Source organism: Notamacropus eugenii, chromosome 4 (genome assembly GCF_028372415.1).
Source record: "Notamacropus eugenii isolate mMacEug1 chromosome 4, mMacEug1.pri_v2, whole genome shotgun sequence".
NCBI lineage: Eukaryota > Metazoa > Chordata > Mammalia > Diprotodontia > Macropodidae > Notamacropus > Notamacropus eugenii.
Window position 1 is genome coordinate 92,337,728 of NC_092875.1, and position 23,601 is coordinate 92,361,328.

The window sequence follows — 23,601 nt, forward strand, 5'->3', positions numbered from 1 at the left end:
ACTCATTGTTTCAAATCCTTGCAGGTTGGCACACTAGTGGGGATGTTAGGACTGCAGATATGGAAGTTCAGAAGTAGCCCTGGGGCCCATTAACTTACAGGAGGACTGCCCCTTTCCATCTTTCCAGAAATGCCTCTGGCCGAATGAGCCTGGCTCATGGGACTAAAATATTTATAGCAGCTGTCATGTAGAAGACCCTGTGCTTCTTCCTGGTGACACAAAGATGAAAAGTCTGACTCACCAATGGGAGTCATGGATGAGATTCACATTTGTGTGAGGAGCCAGAGAAGATAACAATAATAGACTACGTTTATGCAGAGATTTTGAGGTTACAATGAAACTTCTATATATGACCTCTTTTGAGCCTCACAAAAATCTAGTGAGGTAGGCAGTACAAATCTTATTATCATCATTTTACAGATGGGGTAACTGAGGCCCAGAGAGGCTACACAACTTGTTATGGTTACACAGCAAGGGAAGGGCTTCATGGTCTTGTTTAGAAGAGTTTAATCATTGTTTTCTGTCCTGGATCCCTCTGGAAATCTGGGGAAGTCAATGGAGCCCTTCTCAGAATAATATTTTTAACTGCATAAAATAAAATACATATGATAAGAAGAAGCCGATTAGATTGAATAGAGTTTATAAAATATTCAAATAAAACAAGTTCACAGACCCCAGGTTTGGAGCCCCTGGTCCAGGGGGAAAGGATTGGTTTTGACTTCTGACTATTATAAGCTACTATCATGACCTAAGACAAATCTTTAACTTTTATGGGTTGAACTTCTATGGAAAATGAGTGTTGTATTTTATAATCCTAAAACAAATGTCAATATTGGGACTCAAACCCTTCTCTTCTGACTCCAAGCCCAGCTCTCTTTCCTGTACATCACAATCTGACTTCAGAGGGACCAGTCAAGGATCCCAGGATGCCTTCTGATCTTCAGGAAGACTGGGAAATAAATGGATGTGGTGACCATTTACCCTTATAGTGTTGAGTTTATTGATAGCAAATCTTCAGTAAATAGTGTCACTCCCTATGTTTTTGCTATGGCTAGCAGTGAGCCTCGAAATCACCTTTCCATTTCTATTCATCTCACAAAGTCCCTCATGACAGTTTTTCTTCTTATTATTTCCTTAAGGAACCCACTTAATATGAAACTCAGCACTGCGATGATAATAGCGCCTGGGCTTGTTTTATTCCAAGCCGCGTGATGCATAAACATTTTAAATCTTCTTGGCTATGCATGAGTGTGCCCTATAGAAAGGAAGAAGAAACATAATTTGGGGCTAAACTACCAACTTAATGCCGCACCAGAGAATTTCCAATCACTTCTGTGGCCTTCAGCCATCTCTCGAAACAACTAGCTCCAACCAAGGGGAAGTGTCAGGCAGATTTCATCACAATAGAAGGAAAAGCTTCTTAATGATTAGGGCTGTCTAGAAATGCTATGGGCTGCCACAGGAAGTTAGTGAATTCCCCATCCGTCAAAGCTTTGAGTGGAGGCCTGATGACCACTTGTCAGGAATGTGGTCGATAGGGTACATGCTTTAGGTGGGAAGTAGACTAGATGCCCCCTGAGGTCTCTCTATTTCGGAGATTCTGTGATTCCAGGATTCCCCCTGCTTCCAAGTTGACATATTTGGTAGGGTAAGAGAAACATGAATGGATATAATCTCTTCCATTTGGGAAACTTTCTCTTCCACTGTCTACCAAAAGGTGGGAGCCAGCAAAGAAGTGAGTTGCCCTGCTGGGAATTCAGTTTCTGTTATTATCTGTCCTTCATTCTCAAAGAAGACCATGATGATATCAGGGAAAATCCTGTATTTCTAACTTGTCAGCTACATTGACAAATCAGTTTAGAAATCCCTCAGCTTGTGTAGGATTCCTGAGGCAGTTGTTCATTTCCCACATTGGAGTTCTTCCTCCTGCCCCCCAATTCTTAGTCTTTATCTTTTTTCCCAATTAAGGAGTTGTTAGCTGTGAAGAAGAAATAGGCAGTCCCATAATGTAGTTTTAGGTTGGAGTACCCAGTGGTTTTTCTCCTGTGACATATTTATGAGAATTTGTAAGTTCATAGGATTTGGAGCTCAAATTAACATTGCACATCACCAAGTCCCACCACCACCTTTTGTAGATGAGGATGCTATGATCTAGAGAACAGGGTCAAGTTGCCCAGTTATACAGGTAGAAAGAAGCAGACTGGATCTGAGCTCAGGTCTTCTGCCTTCAAATCCAATAATCTTTCCATTATACCATACTGCTAGTATCTCCCTATTCTCTCTGAGATCAACCTTAACTTCTTTTGTTTGACTCTTAAAGCCCTTCAGAATCTGACCCCTCCCTATCTTTCCAGTCTTCTTACACCTTCCTCCCCTCCATGTTGTCTGTGATTTGGCCGCATGGCTGTCCTTGCTGTTCCTTGTGCTCAGCACTCCATTTCTCAACAAGGCACTTTCACTGGCTGTGCCTAAAGCCTAGAATTCTCTTCCTGCTCATCTTTGATTCCTAGCTTCCTTAAAGTCTCATTCAAAATCTCACCTCCTACAAGAATCTTTCCCCAATTCCCCTTAATGCCTTCTCTTTGTTAGCTCTCTCCAATTTATCCTAGAAATCTCTTGTTTGTACAGACTTGTTCCATGTTGTTTCCCTATTAAACTTTGGGCCGCTTGAGGCAGGGACTGTCTTTCTGCTTTTCTTCCTGTCATCAGCACTTAGCATAGTGTTTGTCACATGGATGCTTCACAAATGTTTGTCTGTTTGATTAGTACATAGGGCAGTCATCTGTCCATACACAGATTTAACAATCACATGCATGTGCATTTACATAAACCCATATGTAGACACACATACTTCCTTTCCCAATTACAGCTTGTAATCATAGCCTACCTTTCTTTAAACTTTATAAAACACATTCCATTCATTACAACTCTGAGGAAGATGTTGCAAGAATTATCATTATTTCCATTTTGCAGATGAACAAACTAACATTTAGAGGTTAAGTGACTTTTCCTGGATCACATAGCTAACACATGTCAAAGTTTGGATTTGAACTCAGGTCTTTTGGCTCCAGGTATATCATACAACCCATCAGATACTGAACTGACAGGTATACCTATAATCAGTGCTCTAATTCCCTGTCTTATTTCTCTGTCTCTCTGTCTCTGCTTATTTGTCTCTCACACACATTATCTCTGTGTCGGTTCCCCAGTCTCTGTGTATCTCTCTGTGCCTCTCTCTCTGTCCCTGGTTGTGTCTTTCTATGACTGTGTCTGTTTCTTGTCACACAATGCCCTCTGTCCCTGTCTCTCTTTGTGTGTGTGTGTCTATCTTTCTGTCTCTGTCTCTACTTCTCTGTCTTTATTCTTCTCTCCACCTCTTCTTCTGTTTCTGTGTTTGAGAGACTGACAGTAGACAGACAGAAACACATACACACACACACACATCAGAATGTTATCATACAGGAAGAAACACTAGGGTCAATAACCCTGGGTGTGACCACTGTACCCTGAGTATGAGGCATAGATTTATGTCACTGATTGCGTCCTATTAATCTGTGTAATGCATAAAACACACATTGCATTTCACAAGTTCCTTATCTTTAGCATCCTCTGAGGATGAGTGGCCACCAGGAAATTCAGCTGGTCAAATTCAGATAGGCAACATGTGTGACTTTGCAGCTTCCTCACTCCTTATTTCCCCAAAGGAACTGGGAGCAGGCCCTAAGAAGAACATATGCTGAGACCAACAGGATGTTTGTGAACACCCCTCCCCCATTTCAGGATGTCCCGAGGGAAGGCCACCATGCCATCCAGATATTTGTGGGTTTCTCCCTAGTGAACACTCTCCAACACTGACCCCAACCTCTGCTGAATCTTCCAAGTGCTCCATCACTACAGAGTGCTCTCATTCCTCAGCCTGGACTCTGGCTCCATGCTACCCCCCACACTACCCCAGCAGCTTTTACATTCCTTCGCTCCCTTCAAAAGCCTGCCAACAATGCTGGCAAGAGTCACCCTCTCCTTTTTCCAGCTGCTTCCAGGCACACGAGAGATGAGGCAGAGAGCTCCTCTTCCATGATGCTAAAAGCAACATCTGTACTGTTTTATCTTTCCAGCTCAGACGTGGCCCAGCCTGCTGACATATATGTGGATATACTCTTTATTTGCTGCGTAGATTCATATATGTATGAATCTCTCTCTCTCTCTCTCTCTCTCTCTCTCTCTCTCTCTCTCTCTCACACACACACACACACACACACACACACGCACACACACGCACACTTCCCAATTGAGTACATTCTCCTGCATCGTACAGGTAATAGATACTGACAAAACAATGCTGAAGAAAGAAATTGTGTAATCAATTACTATATTCATGAGCAGTTGGGGAGCCTTTGCTTATGTGACTTCCTTGCTCAAATATCTTCATTACCTGGGAGAGAAAGTCAAAATTCCGGAGTCTGGCATTAAAGGACATCCATACTCAAGCCGCCACCAGCCATCTTTTAGTACCACCCTGCATATGTCATCTGGTCTTCTTAATAATTGTATGACAACAGCAGTTGGAATAGCTCTCATCTTTATAGCGCTTACCACATACAAGGTGCTGTGTAGTAAATGTTTTTACAATGATTATCTCATTTGATCCTCACATTAACCCTGGGAGATAAGTGCTATGTTATCCCCATTTTGCAGATGAGAAAACTGAGGCAAACAGGCTCACAAACAAGTCTCACCTCCTCTAGGAAGCCTGCCATGGTCAGCTCCATTAATCAGATCTTTCATCTTCGAAGTCTCTATAGCAGTCATTGTCATCATCACTGATTTCTTTTCTAGTCTAGCTGCTGGTGGTTATATATTATCCCATGTCCTAGACTACAAACTGAGAGCAGGAATTGTCTTCATATCTCCAAGTTCAAAGCACAGGCCACTGAACATAGTAGGTGCGTCATAACTATTTATTTTTTGATTGTTTGACTTGAGGTGGACTTGGAAAGAAATGTCTCAGTTTTGAAAGAAATAGGTGGAAAGCCAGTGTAAGAACACAGAGGTTTGAAGGCAGAATGCAGTGGGACTGTAGTTTCTGGATTTTGATTCAGGAAGTCAAGGATCAAGGGGTGGCTTCTAGGGAGAAAAAATAGAAGAGAGAAAAGGGACCTTTGAATCTTAGAGGCATGGAATCATGGTATCTCAGAGGCAGCTGAAAGGGGTGATAGAGGCTTCTAGTCTTCCCAACCACCTAGCACAGAGATCCCCACAGAAGGGTAGTTAGCCAGCTACATTATCTCCCTAATCAGAGGGTCTCATTTTTGCAAGTATATTAGAATTCATGCCCCTTTGCAAGAGAGTGAGCCTCCTCTGGGGCTTCCTTTGGTAATGATTCTTCCGTTCCAGCACAGCCTCAGTAATTTCAAATCCCCACTTGGGATTCTGCTCTGTCCCTTTGCTAGGGCCAAGTCTAGGAGCAGCACAACGTTTCTAATTGGCAGTGACTACAGACCAATCCCCAGGGGAGGCTGGGATGGGTTGTGCAGCCTGAGGGTGGCCTCGACTTGGAGATAAGGAGAGATTTATGCCAGGGGCCATCCACCTCATCCCCACCAGGAGCTATTAGCAATCTGACAAAGAGAGTGAAACTGAGCCAACTTGGGTTTTTAAAAACCATCGTTATCCCTGACGTTTATATAATGCTGGAAGATTTGCCAAACACTTTATGTGAATTATCTTATTTGAACCTCACAACAACTGCGTAAAATAGCTAGTACAAATAGCATCACCCCTATTTCACACGTTAGGAAACTGAGGATGAAGAGAGATGGAGCCTCAGCTCCCAAGTGAGAGAATAAGGACTCATAGGATCATGAGATTAAAGCTAAAGGGGCTGGAGGCATCATTTTATGGACAAGGAAACTGAGGTTCAGAGAAATTAATGTGTGTATTCTGAGTGTTTTGTCCAGATGCCAACCCGAGTTCTGTGGTGCTATATCTAATATTCTTTCAAGTTTGCCAAGTTCTGAATCTCAAAGCTTTTCCTATCTTTTTTCTGGTTCTTTGCTTATCAGTATTCTGACTATCCTTCAAGACTCAGATGAAGACTCTTACCCATCACCTCCTTCTAGGAAAGCTTCCCTAACTACTCAAGTACATATCATAACCATCTTTCCTTCTCTGAATTTTGTAGTCTAATACACACAATATGGATTATATCCTATTATCTGTTGTTCTCATTTTCATGCATGACACATTTGTCTCCCCAATGAGCACTAGACTAGAAGCCAGGAAATATGGATTTTCATCTTAGTCCTGCCACTAGCTAGTTATGTTAGATGAGCTAAGACAAGTCTTGCCCCACCTGCAAAACCAATACATTGGACTAGGTCACTTTCCAGTGCTGTCATTTTACCTTCTGATTTCTGTTCTATGCTCTAAGGTCTCTCTCACCTCTAACATTCTGTCTGTGATTCCAAGATACCTGAGTGACCGTCTCCTCTTTCTCTTGTCTCCTAGGTTGACTGTGATACCTCTTGCCACGCTTCAAGGTCTCATGCTGAGAAAAATCTTTCTCTCTGTCTATGTGTTGCTAGTCATTAAAATTCCAAACCTCATGAATACTGAGCAGTTCAAGCTCTAATTACCAGCTATTGTTAATTATGCAGAACCATCAGCAATTTATTTTTATATACCCAGACAAAACCAGGGCCTTTGGAAATATTGAACCCCGTTCTGTTAGAACCAAGACTTGCCAACATCCTACTGGTACAAGGCCATGGGAAGGAGATGCTATGGCTATGTTTTCAATGCTATCCACATTCAAGTCCATTTAATTCAGTTCCGTTAAATTCGATGTGTTTTTTTCTGAGTTAACAAACCAACAGGTATTTATTAAACACCTATGCCAGGCAGTGTGCTGAGCTCTGGGGAAACAAAGAAAGGTAACAAAGGTCCCTGCTCTCAAGAACCTCACAGTGTAATGATGGCGGGGAGACAACACACAAACACTGATGCACTTGTAAGATGCATACATTGTAAATCGAGGTAATTTCTGAGGGAAGGCGCTAGCCTTGAGGGGGACCTGAGACTTGAAGGAAGTCAGGGAAGACAGGAGACAGAGAAAGGGAGAGAGAGCATTCCAGGCAGAAAGGACAGCCTGAGAAAAGACAGAGTCAGGAGGTAGTAGGGTATTTTATTCACGGAACATCCAGAGACTGCTATCAGTTTAGAGTCAAGTTCTCAGATCTGCTAGGTACAATAGCAGCTGGAGAGAAGAGAAAAAATGGACAAAGAATGAAATAGGACAGGTTTCCTCGAAGAAGCAGGGCTTAGTCAGTACACTGAAGGTAATTTAGGATGTGAAAGCTGATGGAGAACAGAATCTGATGTTTTTGTAGATATTTTGTAGTCCTTGTGTTTTTAAGCTGAGCTTTCATCAGTGGGATAGAAACTGAAATCCTTAGTTCCCTTGAAGGCTAATCTCAGGGAGTGAAGATTAAAATCTTCAAATTATATTGTATTTACTAATCTGTGTAGATTCTGCATCCACCCTCCCTAACCCTGCTTCTCCAGTATATACTCCTTGAAGCCAAAGTCAGTTTCTCATTTTGTCTTCATATTCATAGCACCAAGAATATGCCTCACATATAGTAGGTGACTAATAAATGCACATTTAATTGGAATGATGTTGCTAGAATAAGGAACACATGTTTATTGGCATATATACATATGTGACAATCAGCATAGAGTGGTGGACTTTAGAATCATGAAGACCTGGAATGTTTAAAGAAATAAACTACGTAGTACTTTAAAAATCAATAGGACTATTATTATCACAGAACAGCAGACCTGTAGTCAAGAAGATCTGGGTTGAAATATGGTCTTAGATATTTTCTAGCTGTGTGACCCTGGTTAAATCACTTAACCTTGTTTTGCCTCAGTTTCCTCATCTGTAAAATGAGTAAAATGACAGCACCTATCTCCTAGGGCGGTTGTGAGGGGCAACTGAAATAATATAATGTTAAAATAATATATCTAACAATAAAATGAATATATGAAATAATATGATATATCTAAAGCACTTAAGAACCTGGTCCACAAATAAGCGCATTATGAATATTAGCTCTTACTAATACCATCATCACTGGAAGAAAGGTTGGCCGCTAGCTAATGATGATTGTTTTTGCCTTATTTTCATTTAGTTTTTATCCACATGAAGAAAATGAAAAAAGAAAGCGGAAGGAGTTTCCTTATAGGGAGTTCCTTATACCAATGAAATCACAAGTCTGTTTCCCCCCGCAAAAATAACAAATCAATTATTTCATCAGTTGAGAGGATATTGAATGAGGGAACTCCTACCGGTACAGATCAGCACTTGCTTGGTAATTTATAGTCATAGCTGTCCTGGGTCATCAAAGCTTAAATGACTTGCCTAGGCATTCACACACACACATTACATACATATACATACTTATGGCTAAATAAGACAATATGTATGTATTCATACATCCATTTTCATGCATCCTAGTATCATTTATGTGGTTATTTCTGAGAAATACAGACCTCAACCCTTCTACAACATAGTATACATTTTCTTCAGGTTGAAAAAAAAGTCATGGCCCAATGACCAATCTACCAGAGATAATAACAGCTCAGATTTTTATACTTTATGGTTTCTGTGAGGTCCATGCACTATAATCTTTCCTCCATGCTTCACTGTGGCATAGAAGTGATGAAGATTTCACCAGTAAACAATGAGTTCTGGTGGGCAGATCCTTCCACCCTGGGAAAACTTTGAGTATGGGTCCAGCAAGAGGATGAAGTATTTGCGGTCTGAAAGGTATCATAATAAAGCTTAGACAGGCTTATCCCCTGAAGACTGGTCATGTGATGATTTGTTCTTAAAATCACAGCCACAGAAGACAGCAAGAGGAGTCAAGTAGGTGCAAACTATAACCAAGGTATGGACATACACCAGTTTAACAGGCCTTGAGGGACTAAAGTGTGGTTTACAAAATCTGTTCCCCACAACAACCATAGGTAGATAGTACAATACTAAACTGCCCCTCCCTCCAGCACATATACACTTTAGTGAAGAGGAGATGGGGCTCAGAAAGATCATACCTTGGAACCAGGACTTTCACTGCTTTGCTTGTTTACCTGGAACATCTCAACTGCTAATTAATTCTTAGATAATAGCCAGCAGCTGTTTGTGCCCTGTTCTTGGCCCAAGAAACTACATCGTATTTTCTTTGCACACATTTCACATTTACCTCTCTGTGTACATGTTTCACTCTTGTAGAATATAAGCTTAGAGGATAGAGGACTATTTTGTGTTTTGCCTTTATATCACCAGCATCTAGAACAGATCCTTATAGGCACAACCTTGTTATTCAGTTATTTTTTCCATCCCAACCTTTGTGACCTCATTTGGGGTTTACTTCGCAATGATACTGGAGTGATTTGTCATTTCCTTCTCCTGCTCATTTTAAAGATAAAGAAACTTAGGCAAATAGAGTTAAGGGACTTGCCCAAGGTCACTCAGCTAGGAAGTATGTGAGGCTAGATTTGAAGTCAGGAAGATGAGTCTTCCTGACTTCAGGCCCAGCGCTCTATTCACTGTACCACCTAGCCACCGAGACACTTTCTATTTTTTTCCTTAATTGAATTGAAATGAAAGAGAGCAGGATCTGGGAATTTTCTTTCCACATGATAGTGGGAGAATCAGTTGACCATTGCCTCCAATCTTCATATTTCTGCAAGGATTTAGTAGAGCATCAGTATAGGGTATTGGTGTCACCCTCACTGTTGGGACCTTCCAAACAGAAGAACTGAGGGTGTACTGTAGTTAGTGGGTGAAGATAGCAGGGAGTTCTGTCCCAGGACTCTGGTCAGTAAATATTAGGAATTTTATTCTGCAAATGAGTTAAGCCTCTGCTATATTATAGCTCTGTAGATGCTGGGAGATAAGGATACATCAAAGACATCCACATGTAGAATAGTAGCTAGAGAACCATGGTACTATAGGAAGTGTTATATTTAGAGTCAGGTGTTCCAGATTCAAATCCTGGCTCAGTTGCTACATGCATTCTACGTGTGTGACCTTAGACTTTCTCTGGGCATCAGTTTCCTCATCTGTAAAATGAGAGGCTCGTACCTCTCACAGTCTTTACAGTAGTTTTCAGCTCTCATTTCATGATCTTATAATGAAAGGATTAACTCCTAATCTTTGAGTTTACCAATACAGCTCTCTAGTACTTTTGGTACCCAGACATCTCCAATATATGATGAATTTATAGGCCTGAGGATTAGGCTTTCTGCTTTCTCTGGTAGGCAGTTTGTAACAAGGACTTGCTTCATTAGAGAAAGTTAAAATATTATCCAGTATCTTCCATTTAAAAACTCATGAAAATACATGTGGTATATATACTTCTACATTTAGAGTGATCCAAGATTTTGCCAATAGGGTCAGGCAGACTCCACCCATACAAATGATCCCATTCATACTATTGATTGCCCCTTCCTAGCTTAGTAAATAGTCTTGATAAATTGTCATGGCAAAAAAGAAACCTATCCTTTGGCTCCAGTCTTCTTACAGGGAGCTGCCGAACACTGACTAGTCCTTGTAACAACCAGTCTGTCTTGAAAAAAATAATGGAAGCATTCTAGCTTGATAGGAGACTGTGCTCATGTGAAATAGCCTTGGAAATAGACTCATATCCATTCTAGGTTGTAGTGGTGGAGGAGACCTTGGGTATACTGTGAACATACGTAGTTTGATAGTCAACAACATTAATTAAACAATTACTAGGTGCCAGGAATTGGGCCACACAAAGACAGCCTAAAAAACCAAACTGAGCCAAACCGAAAAACCCAACCTCAAGCTAAATGAAACCACAATATCATAAATTCTTCCTTTCAAGGAGTCACATAGGTACACCAATAAGAACCTAAAAAGGAAGCTTCTATCTCTAGGAATTCATTTGTAGCTAACCCTATTTTTCCTAACTTTTCTCCAAAACACACATGTAAGTTGAGGTGCTGGGAAATGTAAAACTGAACGGAGGAGTGGAAATACAGACATTGAACTGCAAAAGAGAAGGTCTTCAGGCATAAAATAAACATTTTACTTATGATAAAGGATGAGAAGTTTGAATTGATCAATTGCTGAGGAAGAGGCTGGCAAAGATAGTGAATTGCCCTTAGGGCACAGACTATATTGCCAGCTTCATCCCCAGTTCCCCAGAGGTGTCTGGGAAATGTAACTGTCTGAATTAGCACTGATCACCATAAGGCAAGGTGGAGTTCCTTACTGAGGGGATTGGCTTTGAATCAGAAAAGATTGTTGAATTGACAAATCTAGACCTCTTCCCCCACTTCACTGATGATGACAAATGTTAGATCTGAGACTTGGAGGGGGTTAAGAAATCAAAGAGAAGAGGCTTCAGCCAATCCCAAGGTTGTTGACCTATGTGACAGGATACTGGTGCTTTTGGCTCTCATTCCATGATTTTATGATGGAAGAATTAGCTCCTAATCCTAATTCTTTCCAACTGAAAAGAATGCTGCAACATTCTAGTTGAAGAGACCATAGTACATACCAACCAAAGATTGTGAAAGACTGGAGTTACCCATTAAATAATAAGCCTGAGGGAGTCCAGCAGTTTGACCCATCTGACATTGATGTTATATTTGGATAATATCCCAGTGGCTAAGCGACCTGCTTGGCAGCAGATACCCATTAGCCAAGTGACCAGTCAGGGTCAGCTCAGCAGTTGGCATGCCCAGTGGCTGAATAACCTTCCCAGTACAGATCAGCAACACATCTATCTGTCCAATCAAGCCACCATATCCTATCCTACAGAGCAAGCCCAGCAAAGCATTTGGTCCGGCTGAGAAGTCATGCCCTACAACGATTCAACTCTGCTGAGATATGCAATTCAGATGTCTGCTCGTCCATTGCTGATGCCACACTACATAGCAATCTTCATGAATATCCTCCAGAGATAGAAAAGGTGAGGGAACACTGGATTTCCAGTTATCAGTAGCCTAGGTAACATGGGTTGTCTGCATATGTGCCCCATCACCATTATCCATTCAATTTGTATATACTCTTCCCTTCATTGGTTCTGTGTGTATTTGTGGGAGAGTATGTTCCAGGTATTGGGGAAAGCTCTTTATTCCTAAATGTTCTTCTATGATGCTTGAGTGAATATCTTTCCTAAAGAACTAAGTCTCTGATCTGATTGTTAAGGAGAACCACACAGGTGGAGACTTGGGAGCTGGTGTTAGGAGGTTATCCACTCACAGAAATACCTCTCAAACCCTAGCAGCTGTCCTAGAGAACATTAACCTACCACCAATGTCAAAGGGTACCAAGGGAATGAATACAGAGGGGGTGTTACACACATTGTGAAATAAATGAGGCATTATTATAGATAATTTGTCTATGCAGCCGCCTCTCCCTCTTAAATATCTTTTTACCCTCTCTTAAATATCTTTTACAAGAGATTTTAACAACAGGGATTAATTAAATTGTCATTTTCCCATGTTGATCTAGAGACCAAGGTAGATAAATACCTATTAATTAATGCAGCTAAATAAAGAATCAAAGAGGCTTCAAAAAGATCATCCTCCCAACCATGACTACCACATAGTGTTTCTAGCAGTTTGGGTGAAGATGAGGGGGGTTTCTTCTTTTCTTCAAATTCAGTGCTCCATCTCCTACCTTCTAGCCTTTGAATGAGCTATCCTCTCCCATTGGAATGTATACCTTTTCCACCTCCACTCATTTCTCATATCCCTAGTTGAAGCCCCATGTTCTACCTGAGTCCTTTCCTAATCTCCATTAGCTGCTAGTCTCCACCACTTCCCCTATGACATTCGATCTTCTTTATATACAGTGCCGAGATCAGTAGACAGTTTGCTCCTAAGGGGACTCAAATTCTTATATATTTAACTCAAGAGTGTCAAAGTTCCAAAGGAGACTATGCTTCTTCAGACTCAGATATGGAGTTGATCATAAGATCATAGATTTTTTTCTTTTTTTTTAAATACTTATTTATTTTTAGTTTTCAACATTCATTCCACAAGATTTTGAGTTTCAAATTTTCTCCTCATCTCTCCCCTCCCCCCACCCAAGACACCATGCATTTACCCTCAATCTGCCTTTCTTTCTATCACACCCTTCTCTTCCCCTATCCCTACCTCCTCTTTTTACTTATTAGGCAGGATAGATTTCTATAGCCCATTACCTATATTTCTTATTTCCCAGTTGCCTACAAAAATAATTCTCAACATACATTCTTACTTTGAGTTCCAGCTTCTCTCCCTTTTTCCCTCCCCACCTATCCCCACTGAGGAGGAAACAATTCAATGTAGGTTATACATATATAGTTATGCTAAAGACTTCCATAGTAGTCATATTGTGAAAGACTAACTATATTTCCCTCCATCCTATACTGCCCCTATGTTTATTCTATTCTCTCTTTCAACCTTTTCCCTCCCCAAAAGTATTTACTTCTAATTACTCTCTCCTCCCATTTGCCCTCTACCATCCCCCCTCACAACTCACTTATCTCCTTCTCCCCTACTTTCCTGTAGTATAAGATAGATTTTCATGCCAAATTGAGTGTGCATGTTATTTCCTCTTTAAGCCAAATGTGATGAGAGTAAGCTTCACTTTTTCCCTCTCATCTTCCCCCTTTTTCCCTCCATTGAAAAAGCTTTCTCTCACCTCTTTTATGAGAAATAATTTGTCCCATTCAATTTCTCCTTTTCTCTTCCCAATATATTCCTCTCTCACCCTTTAATTTAAGTTTTTAGATATCATTTCTTCCTGTTCAACTCATCCTGTGCCCTCTGTCTATATGTATATAATTCCTTCAACTACCCAAATACTGAGAAAACTCTCAAGAATTACAAATACTATCTTTTCATGTAGGAATGTAAACAGTTCAATTTTAGTAAGTCCCTTGTGATTTCTCTTTCCTGTTTCCCTTTTCATGTTTCTCTTGATTCTTGTGCTTGAAAGTCAAATTTCCTATTCAGCTCTGGTCTTTTCATGAAGAATGCTTGAAAGTCTTCTATTTCATTGAATGACCATTTTCCTCCTGAAGTATTATACTCAGTTTTGCTGGATAGGTGATTCTTGGCTTTATTCCTAGTTCCCTTGACTTTTGGAATATCATATTCCAAGTCCTGCAATCCCTTAATGTAGAAGCTGATAGATCTTGTGTTACCCTGATTGAATTTTCACAATACTTGAATTGTTTCTTTCTGGCTGCTTGCAATATTTTCTCCTTGATCTGGGAACTCTGGGATCTGGCTACAATATTTTTAGGAATTTTCTTTTGGAATCTCTCTCAGGAGGTTATTGGTGGATTCTTTCAATATTTATTTTACTTTCTGGTTTTAGAACATCAGGGCAGTTTTCCTTTGTAATTTCATGAAAGATGATATCTAGGCTCTTTTTTTGATCATGGCTTTAAGGTAGCCCCATAATTTTTAAATTGTCTCTCCTGGATCTATTTTTCAGGTCAGTTGTTTTTCCAATAAGATATTTCATATTGTCTTCAATTTTTTTCATTCTTTTGGTTTTGTTTTATAATTTCTTGTTTTCTCATATAGTCATTAGCTTCTACCTGCTCCATTCTAATTTTTAAAGAACTATTTCCTTCAGTGAGTTTTTGAACCTCTTTTTCCATTTGGCTAATTCTTCTTTTAAAAGCATTCTTCTCCTCATTGACTTTTTGGACATCTTTTGCCATTTGGGTTAGTCTATTTTTAAAGGTGTTACTTTCTTCAGCATTTTTTGGGTCTCCTTTAGCAAGCTGTTGACTCAGTTTTCATGATTTTCTTGAATCGCTCTCATTTCTCTTCCCAGTTTTTCCTCCACCTCTCTTATTTGATTTTCAAAATCTTTCTTGTACTCTTCCATGGCCTAAGACAATTGTATATTTATTTTGGAGGCTTAGAATTTAGAAGCCTTGACTGTTATGACTTCCTTTGAAGGTATACTTTGTTTTTCCTCATCTGAAAAGGAGGAAAATACCTGTTCACCAAGAAAGTAACCTTCTATAGTCTCATTTTTTTTCCCTTTTTGGGGGCATTTTCCTAGCCAATTACTTGACTTTTGAGTCCTTTTTCAAGTGCAGGGTATACTTTAGTGATCTGTAAGTTCTCAGTTCCTTCAAGGTGGCACAATCAAGGAAGAGGAGTTTACTCCTTTCCTGGCCTGTGCTCTGGTCTGTGAACAACCACAAGCTTTTCTGCCCAGGATCTGTGAGTAGAATTCCTTCTTTATAGCCTCCACCAGCACCACCCTAGGGCAGGGACCAGACTGCATTTTCTCTCTCTCTCCCTCCCTCCCTCCCTCCCTCTCTTCCTCCCTTCTTCATTTCCTCTGTCCCTCTGTCCCTCTCTCTGTGTCTCTCTGGGTCTGTCTGTCTGTCTTTCTGTCTGTCTCTCTGTCTGTCTGTCTGTCTGTCTCTCTCTCCCCTCTCACACCCCACCCATAGGTAAGCTCCTTGAGAATAGATAGATTCTATTTTTGCTTTTGTCTTCGTCTCCAGTGCCTGTTAGAGCAACTGCCACATAGTAATTACTTAATAAATGCCCGTTGATTGATGATGATGATGATGATAATGATACATTACATTTGCATATAGCCATCAGTAATAACCTCTATTTCTATAGCAGTAGGAAGGGTGTAAAACACTTTACTCACAATGTTATGAAGTATTTCACATCAATATTATTATCTCTCATTTTGCTTATGAAGCTGGAGTTTAGAGAAGTTGTGTACCTTTCCTTAAGCCACACAGCTCAAGTTGGGATGTTTTAGAAAGTTTTATTTTATTGTATCTAAAGGCGTAGACTTGGCTTTCTCACTCACTTAGGAGCTGATGCAAAATCTGAGGAGGAAGACAGATCCAGCAGTCAGGGAGGACCTGGTACAAAGGGAATTTTCAGCTCCCTGTCAACCCCACCACAGCCTAAGATAGTCCTCAGGGAGTCCCTGCTTTGGAGGCTGAGAAAGGGATCCCAAAATAATGACACACAAACACACAAAGCAGTGTGCTTATTGTGCTGCAGGTACCTTTTTTTTTTTTCCTGTGGTGAGATACACACTCTAATTCAGGGAGCAAAATCCATTACTGAGCTTTCTGGCTGAGCTTTCTTCTTGGAAGGAACCTTTCTTCCATTCCCTTGTAAACTCGTCTCTTTGTTCTGCCTCCCCAATTACTGATAAGGGGCCAATCTGCATAACAAGAGCCTTCTGCCTCTGATTTTGCTCCTCTGGTCTTGTCTCTGGGTTTAGAGACAAAAATTAAGATGCTGGCTGCTCACCAAACCCTGAGTTAGAGGGGCATTCTATTAGAATCTGTACTTTATTTGGAGCTAGCTCTAAAGAAAGGAGGGTGGGGGGGGGGCGGTAAGTAGTGAGGGGAGGAGGATCACAGCAATGAAAAAGAGCAAAGCTTCAGAGGCATAAGATCTAATCCTTGCATTAGCTCCCACAGTGACCTTGGGCAAATTTTTTCCCCTCTCTGGGCTCAGAGTCAAATTTTCCTGCCGTAAAATGAGGGGGTTAAATTAGATTCTCTTCAGCAAACATTTTTTAAGCCCCTAGAATCATAGACTTCTAGAACTAGAAGGAATTTTGGGGAGCCTCTAATATGAACTTGTCTTTTTTTAATATTAAGGAAACTTCAGTCTCCAATCCTAAAATCATAGAACTAATTAGTGGAAGAGGCTTGAATAGAGCCCAGGTCTTCTGACTCCATTTTCAATATTCTTTCTGATGTATTCTGGGCTCAGTAACTCATCCTGAACCACTGAGAGGTGGTTCCCTCTAGGGATGGGTGCAATCATTTTCAGAATAATAGAGGTTATTCTGTGGATAGCTATCCTACTAACACTAGCTTATGAGTCCCTACTGGCATGACTCCCAATAAAAATCATCCAATATGTAGGTTTTTTGCAAAGATATTTATTCAGATGACTTAACAAGAACACTATTCCCACTATCCTCACTCACCCCCACATACACCAGATATGCACAATCGCACTAATCCTCACAGTCTTGAGTGGAAAGAGTAAACATGAATTTAATGCCAAATTGAATGAGTTAGACATTTAAAGAAACTCACAACTCTGTAATGTCAGGGTCCAATGTCTTTTATCTGTCTGGAGGGTCCTAATGATATTTCTGGTGGGGCACAAAATTGGTTATGTATGAGTTGTACTGCTCAGCTAGGATAGTTCCTTGAAGGGTATAATGTTATTACAAATTATATTATAATATTATTACAAGTTATATTACAAATGCTTCAACTGTACTTGATTCCTGTATGACTGAATAGATAGCTCACCTGAGCTTACTCCTTGTGTGGTATGATATCTTAGAAGGACAGGTCAATCTGATGCTGGACTGAAATAGACAGGCTTCTCTACTGCTGGGCAGTTTCTTTGGGATAATACCAGACAAATCACTCTGCCCTTGGGCAGTTGTCACCAGGGGATACTCTATAGCTTTCTGTCACTGCTGGTCAATGCTAGACAATCTACTATGCCATTGAGATGTGACTTCCTGGCTAGACCAAGCAGATTGGTAAACTCCTAGGCTCTTTTCAGGGAATATGGCTGCTGCTGAATCACTGCTGCTAGATCCATTAATTCATTGTCCTCACTGGACTCACTTTGCAAGGCTTTGATAGTCTTTTCCCATTTTCAGGCCCCGGTTTGGCTAGGTGGTACTAGGCTGAGTGTTACAGTGTTCTTCCAGCTAGGGCAATTAACTTGGGTTTGATGGAATTTTCTTTCCTTCGACTCCCTCAGAACCTAAACTCTCAGGCTGATTGTCACTGCCAGGTGGGAGATGGAAGAGGTCTAGCATCAATTATTTAATGATGCTTTCTGACTCAAAATCTTTTCCTTCAGTAAACACTTTATTTTAGGGTGGTCAGTTAAAAATTCTGTAGTTTTCTACTTCCCATACTCCTTTGTGGCTGTTACCTGGATGTGGGTATAGATGTAGATAGAGATGAGTGATTAGGGACTAGGGTATGAATGCAGTCTACGCTCTGGAGACAAGTTTATTGTTTCATTGTCCTTTTGAGGTCTTCAAGTCTGAGCCCCTTTCTAGGTCTGGAAATGTCTATTTGGCATCTGAAAGCTTCCTCCAGTATAGTTTCCTGTCTCTGGCATTTAAAGTCCCTCTAAATCTTTGGCTTTTGCTGAGGTAGTAAGGAACCCTTGTTCTCGTAGTAGTATAGCTGTGGGGGTAGAGATTAGTTAGTCAGTCAATAAACAGTTACTAAACATTTACTAAGCACTTATATGCCAAGCACTGTGCTAACCCTTAAAATACAAAGAAAAACCAAAATTGCTCCTGTCTTCAAAAGACTCATGCTCTAATGAGAGATACCACATGTAAATAACTAGTTATGTGAAAATGCATCCAGGGTAGGTAGATGAAAGGTAATCTCAGAGGGTAAAGGAGAGCACCAGGAGCCGGAGAAGGCTTCTTGGAGAAGAAAACCTTACCTGGACCTTGAAGGATGGGTAGAATGTGGTGAAGCAGAGATGGAGTGGCAGGAGAACATTCTGGGCATAGAGGACTGAGTCAGGAGTAGCACAGGGGTTAAAAACTCAGTCATTTGCTGTGACTTGAGGGTAAGGCATATGGGAAGAGAGCTTAAGGTCAGGTTGAGGGGAATCTCAAATGCCCAATGGAAGAATACGAATTTGAGGTTTAATACTATATTCTCTTTCCATGTATTTTCCTGTCTCTTTCCTTTAGTTCAAGGTCAGTCAGCCTTATGCTGGCACTCAGGGCCTAGCACAGACCTGGCACAGGCCTTGCATATAGAAATAGTTGTAGTTTATTCAGCTGAATTGATGTGTGAGGGGAATGCACAAAGTTAGAAGACATTGTACCTGCTCAAGAGTCTTTCAATTTAATGAAGAAAAAAGATTCATGTATAGAAAATAGAGAGAGCACAATAGAAGGCTGTGAATGATCAATTCGCCAAGTTGTCTGTTATAACATTCTGGGAGGGAGGATGAGTGAGCTAAGAGGGCATTAAGTCCATCAACTAGCCTATCATGTGCTGGTATTGTGCTAACTACTTTCTATTGCCCTGAGATGGTGACAGTATTTCTCCCACTTTGAGATTACTTATTTTAGACAATAGATAAAAGCAGAGAGAACTCAAAGACTTGCGCTGCTAGCTGCTATTGCCCAAAGTAGACAATATACTGTGGCTACAGGGCTGAGCGTGTTGATGAAAAGGAATAAGAAAAACTGATGATACCTCTCTATAGGCAAGCTTATTTACCTTGGAGATTTTCCTGAGTGTCTGTACAATTATCCCTTCAAAATTGTGGGGATTAGGGGGATGGCCATATCTGCTATTTGAAAAATCTGAATAAAAGTTTTTGGCCCTGCCTTCATACCATAAAAGAAGTCTGACTTTTTTTTTTTTAATTTTTCTTTTATGGAATGTTTACAGTACCTTATTAAAAATTTGGGTTAAATATTTGGTCGTAGACTCTGTGTCATCTGCTGGCCTTTGCATGTCATCTGGTGCTTCAGCCAAACTCCCCCAAAATTCCTGTTTAATTTCTTATGTCAATCGATAATACACTGAAACTGTGATGGAGAAAGTAACAATGTGGGACGGATAGCTATATTTGCTGTATTTGTGTGTATATATCTATCACTGGCTTGTACAGAGCTTATACCAGTTCTATGTATGACTATTGGTACCTCAGGAAGTCTTCTCTGATGGTTTGTGACATGAACTGCTTGATAATTAGGCAGAAGAAAACTGATTCCTGGTTGGATTCAATTTGCTTAATAATTATTTATTTTTTAAATGACAGTTGCTTAATGAGCACAAACCAGGTGAAGGATACTCTGCTAGGTATTAAGGATATAGAAAAGTTACTGTTCAATTCTGTGACCTTGGGTAGATCGTGCCTTCTTCCTGGGCCTCAGTAACCTCACTTATAAAATTAAGGAGTTAGATTAGATAATCTCTGAAGTCCTACCCAGATTTAAATCCTATGATTTCTTGCCTCTATTTTTCACTGAGTAGCTGATATAGTGGATCTGGGAAGATTCTTCCAAAGTCCTCTTGACTCACATACACCAACAAGGGCAGGAGCTTGAACAAGAGATACTATGGTAGTACCAACTTTAAGTGAAATTGAATTTCTGTAGAAGGGAAAATCTCGGCAGGCCAAAGCAGGAAAAAGGTAGGAACTGAGCTGGGCCTTGAAAGACAGGAGAGAATTTGGTAAGACAGAAAAGAGGGAGGTGGGGTAAGCCATTCCACATGAGGAAACCATACTAAACAATGTCCTGGTCTAGAGGAAGGAATGAGAATAGATCCGAGTTGCAGACACTATCTTTCAGTGAGAAAGAGAAAATGTTGGGGTCTCAACTTGATTGTTTCTCTCTATATAAACAGAAATAAGAATTTTGATTGAATATGAGGTATTGTGCCAAAGGGACATATACTTTTAAAGCATCAAGCTATGGATTTCTTGGTGACAAAGATCTTGAGGAGAACTAGGATAAGCATCACTGATTCATCTTCCAGAAACTTTTCAACATCTGAATATTTAAGATTGGAAGAGGTTAAGATTGGGGAGCAGGGCTCTGATCTCCAAAACACAATGTTAGGGATACAGAGATGAAAAAAGGAAATCATTTTCCCTTGAGCAGTTTATAATATGGTATATATGACCAATTTGTGTGATATAATTTATTAACAATAACTAATCCTTCCATAGCATTTGAATGATTATAAAATATTTTCTCATACAACAACCTTGTGAAGTAAGCCATGAATGTGTTATTATCTATCTTTTACAGATGAGGAACCTCTGACCTGCATAGGAGAAATAGCTTCCCCAAGGTCACACAGCTAGTGTCAGAGATTGAATTTAAAACAAGATTTGAAACCAGGTCCCCTGATTCCAAATCTAGTTTTCTTTTCCTTCTTTTCTTTTTTTTCCAATCCAGTGTGCAGAAGGGACCAAACAGAGAGGAATGAAAGTTCTTTGGAGGATGAGATCACTTCTAGCTTGGGAAGAATTATGGAAAGATTTATGGACCTGTAGATGGGTCTTAAAGGCAAAGAAGGTTGTTAGCAGGCAAAGATGGGCAAGCAATGAATTTCAGTATACTTCCTCTTCACCCCAGGGATCATGCTTGTGATATTTGGTGGGGCAGAAAGTTGTCTTATCATATGTATTTATCCATCATTTCTCAAGTTTTTGCTGTGTTTTGATCTTGAAAACAATTTCCTTCTGGGAAGAGGCCATTCAGTAAAGAAGGAGAAAAGCCACTCTGATATGGAAGAGAAAGATTATGGGATGTGCTAATAACCTATGTCATCCTTTCCAAGGCAGTATATAGGGAAGGGGAGAGGAGGATTCTGAATGCTAGTCCTATGACAAAACACAAGGTATGGGACCTTTAATGGAGAGAGAGAGAAAGGGGGAGAGAGAGAGAGAGAGAGAGAGAGAGAGAGAGAGAGAGAGAGAGAGAGAGAGAGAGAGAGAGAGAGAGAGAGAAGACAGACAGATAGGAGAGGATAGGCTACTAGACTAAGGTTGGTGAGACTCTCAGAGTCTACTCCATATTACCTGTTTCCAATTTTTTTTCCTCAAATACTTTCCAAGGGTATGTGAGAGATACCCCTGAGGGATAGATGAGAGGATATCTGGAGACAGAGAAAGAAATGCAGCCACAATGGCCGTGAAGTAGAAGCCTGTTCCTCTAAATGCCTATTTATATTTCTGTGATTCTAAAAATGCAATTAACAAACATAATCATTTATAAATTTTACAATAGTCAATTTTACAAGTGTAAGCTAAAATATTAACAGAAAGAAAGTTAATACAAAAGGGAGAAAATATTTTGTTAGTTTGGGAGAAGTAGGGGGAAGTTGACTAGAGAAAGCTTCTGCAACTTTAGTAATCTTTGGGATATTTATTTCCTAGACTACTTTTGAACCTGCAAAAAGACTTTAAAAAGGAAATGAGTCAATAGTTATGGGAAGTGAATGGTATATAGGATATATTTAGATATAACAACCCCTCTGAAGACTTCACTCACTCATTTTCCCTCTTCCTCTTCCCAATCACCACACAGGCATGATCGTCATAGAAATTATATGAGCAAAGGTTCAGAAAGGCTTGATAACGTCATCCAATGGACAAGAATGAACATTGAGACAAAATATTGGGTTGAATAAGGTTGAATGGGGACTTTGAGACTAGACTGATAAGAGGTCCTACAGGGTTTACCTCTCCCAGGGAAACATGCTCTTTTTCTTAAGTAGTACATCTTTTGGGGTTACTGACCCAACTCTCATCCCCATAGAAGTTTTGTTCCCCAGAAAGTGGCTCATTATTCATTCCCTCCTAATTCTAAAGGTAACTCTGAAGGGTTTATATTGCATTTCTCATTAGCCCTATCTGGTGTGTTTTCTGTTATCAGAAAATTAAACTTCATTAGCTTTTATAAAGGGGGGGTATTTATTGAGAAAGTAGAACATGAACAATAGTTGTAAAATGTTTCCCCCCACTACCACTAATCCAGGGGCACATTTTCTTTTTGTACACACAAGAGTTACAGGGAGAGTCCTATCACATTTAAAACAAAATAGGATTGAAGTATACTGTTGGGAACATTTGGATCCAAGAGATTCTTCCAAAACCCCAGCCTTGGAAAGTCTTTTGTCCTTTTGTGGGATCCCCATGGACTTTTTCTTAAGTTTAGTTCTCTGTAGGTCTCTAAGGACTGCTGCTTTTCTAGAGTCCAGAGACAGCATTTCTCTGTAAAAAGGGGTCAAAATCTCTAAAATTTTCATTCTCTTGAGCAAATTTTGTTCCACATTGGTCTGTAAGGTCTTTCTTCTGTCTTAGTCTGCTATCACTCTGGAAGATTCTTCAAACAATGCAGGTTATTAGTGGCACACCTTGCAGTTTTGATGTGTTCTAGTTCATGCCCACATTAGAATATTCATTCTCCTTTTATTTGGAAAGAATACACACACATAAACGCACATATACATACAAAGAAACAATATGGTCAGAGATATGTAGCATCAGAATTGGGGAAAAGTGACCAAATTTCCTTTCCAAGCGGCAGCTTGAAAAACTCTTCTTCCATCAAAAGTTTCCATAGAAGAGACTGAGAAATTATCTATTTGACCCTTTTGTATGCATAAGCTTGGTTCAGCTTTTGAGTCATCAGTATTGACTCCAAAGTCAATTAGAAGACTGTTTACCATCACACCATACTAACTCTGAGTCTTCATGGCTGAAAATAAGTTCACCAAGCTTCTATCAGGTTAAATTGCAATACCTATACAAACTTTGAATAACTGATTGGAAGGGCAAATTCAAAAATTCTCTAATTGGTTCTCATTGGCCCAACTCTTCATTATAAATAAGACTGATTTCTTTTAAAAATTTATCCTAGGATCAGGTTATGGGTATCTTGAAGAAACCAAGGAACCAAGGAACCAAGATACTAGGATAACTTGTGAGACGGTGATAGTTTCACTAGTCCCAGCTGATGAGGAA

The 23,601-nt window shown here is 40.1% G+C and overlaps 1 long non-coding RNA gene across 1 annotated transcript in view; it reads left to right on the plus strand.

Annotated features, from left to right (window-relative positions):
* Positions 1 to 11,736: 11,736 nt before the first annotated feature.
* LOC140500392 (uncharacterized) overlaps positions 11,737 to 23,601 on the plus strand; it is a 120,847-nt gene continuing 108,982 nt past the window's right edge. Inside the window, exon 1 of the long non-coding RNA XR_011965718.1 lies at positions 11,737 to 12,005. This is a non-coding gene — a long non-coding RNA (uncharacterized lncRNA). The remainder of the gene's footprint in view (positions 12,006 to 23,601) is intronic.